Consider the following 1,556-nt stretch of genomic DNA (forward strand, 5'->3'; position numbering starts at 1 on the left):
GGCCCCTCGACAGGGTTCGTTTTCACCCCACGGGAGGGATGTGGGTGTATGAACAAAAGTGGGATTTAATGAAACCCTTGGAGAGAAAGCCCTTGGCTAGACACAAGCAGCCCCAGGAAACATCTTTGGGAGCTGTGGGAGGGGAAGGGGCGTCCGTGCGGGTTTCGCAGCAGGGAGGGGAGGTGGGGTAAGCGGTTGCCCCAGGCTGCGGTGCTCCGGAGGAAGCCCCGCTGTGTGCGCTCCCCGGGCACCCACCTCTGCCCCCACTTTCCCCGCTGCTGGGAGATGGAGGGAGCCAGGAAGGCAGGTGGTGCTGGGGCTCGGGCAGAAGGTAAGGGAGATGCCCGGCCCTAATTTAAAGGCTGTATTCCCCACCGTGCCCCCCTTTGCTACAGTCTCCCTGAGAGGGAAACAGCACGATAGAATAACCCCATCCCCACGCTTGCAGGCACGACAGCATCGCAGGCGGTTGCTAACTCAGCTTTTATTGTCACAGGACGCAGCAGCAGACGATGCGATAGGTCGCTACGGGGGGGTCACAGCGTGTCACACCACAGTCACCTCAAACGGGAACGCAGCGCCCTGCATCAGGCGCGAGGGAGGGAGAGAAACGACGCCGCAGGGAGAAGATGCCGCTAGCTGCAAGCCCTGCTCCTTTCCGTGCCTTTGCTGCCCCGTCTCTGTGCAAAAAGACAAATTCTCAGGCCACGGTGATTTTCCCTTTGGGGACAGGGCAATTAATAAGCAGTCAAGGGGGTCCCTGCAAAGAGCATCATTTGCACCTCCTGGTATCGGCTCCGTTGCATCCATGCTTCAGATTGGCACCCAGCAGTTTTGCTCGTGCTACACCCGGCTGGGCCGCAGGGCAAAGGAGAAGCTGCCCCAGGAATACTGTTCCTCTAGGATGGAGAAGCGTGATCTTAGCCTAAGGTTTTGATGTGCATCAGAAATGCAGTCTGTTTGATTTGCCTCCCCTTGGAGATGGGCTGCCCCGAGCGAGATGGAGACACAAAACAAGCGGCAGACTCGGCGAAGGCAGAAACCCCAGCACAGCACCGAGCGCGCGGTGCCTTCAGCCTGAGATGGAGCAGCAACATCTGCCGCCTTCGCTGCCCTTTGCCCGGGATTTTATTTACAGTGTTATTAAAGGAGAGTGCCCCAAGAAGCCCAAAATGTTAAAAAATGCTTTTTTAGAAAAGCCAGGGTTTAACAGGCTTTTTTCCCCCACTGTAAACAGATCCCTGTTTTGCTTTTAAACATGCCCTCGGTGCCAGCCCGGGAGCAGCCAGGGAGGGAGAGGGGCTCCAGCAGAGCGGGGGCCCTGCAGCTCCTCCGCAGGCGGGGGGACGCGGGGGTCCCAGGGGAAAACCGGGATGGGAACGCAGCCCCGGGCTCCGACAGACGGACGCTGGTGGCTGCAGATGGGCAAACCGGCTGGCCTGGCTCTTCGGGGAGGGCCACAGCAAAGGCAGAGGGGGACACAGCCCTCCGTCGCCCACCGACCCACGCGGCGGGTGGGTCTGGGGGCACTGAGAGGCGGACGTGGGCAGCGACCA

This window comes from Fulmarus glacialis, unplaced genomic scaffold, assembly GCF_000690835.1.
Source record: "Fulmarus glacialis isolate BGI_N327 unplaced genomic scaffold, ASM69083v1 scaffold32816, whole genome shotgun sequence".
In the NCBI taxonomy this organism is placed as follows: Eukaryota; Metazoa; Chordata; class Aves; order Procellariiformes; family Procellariidae; genus Fulmarus; species Fulmarus glacialis.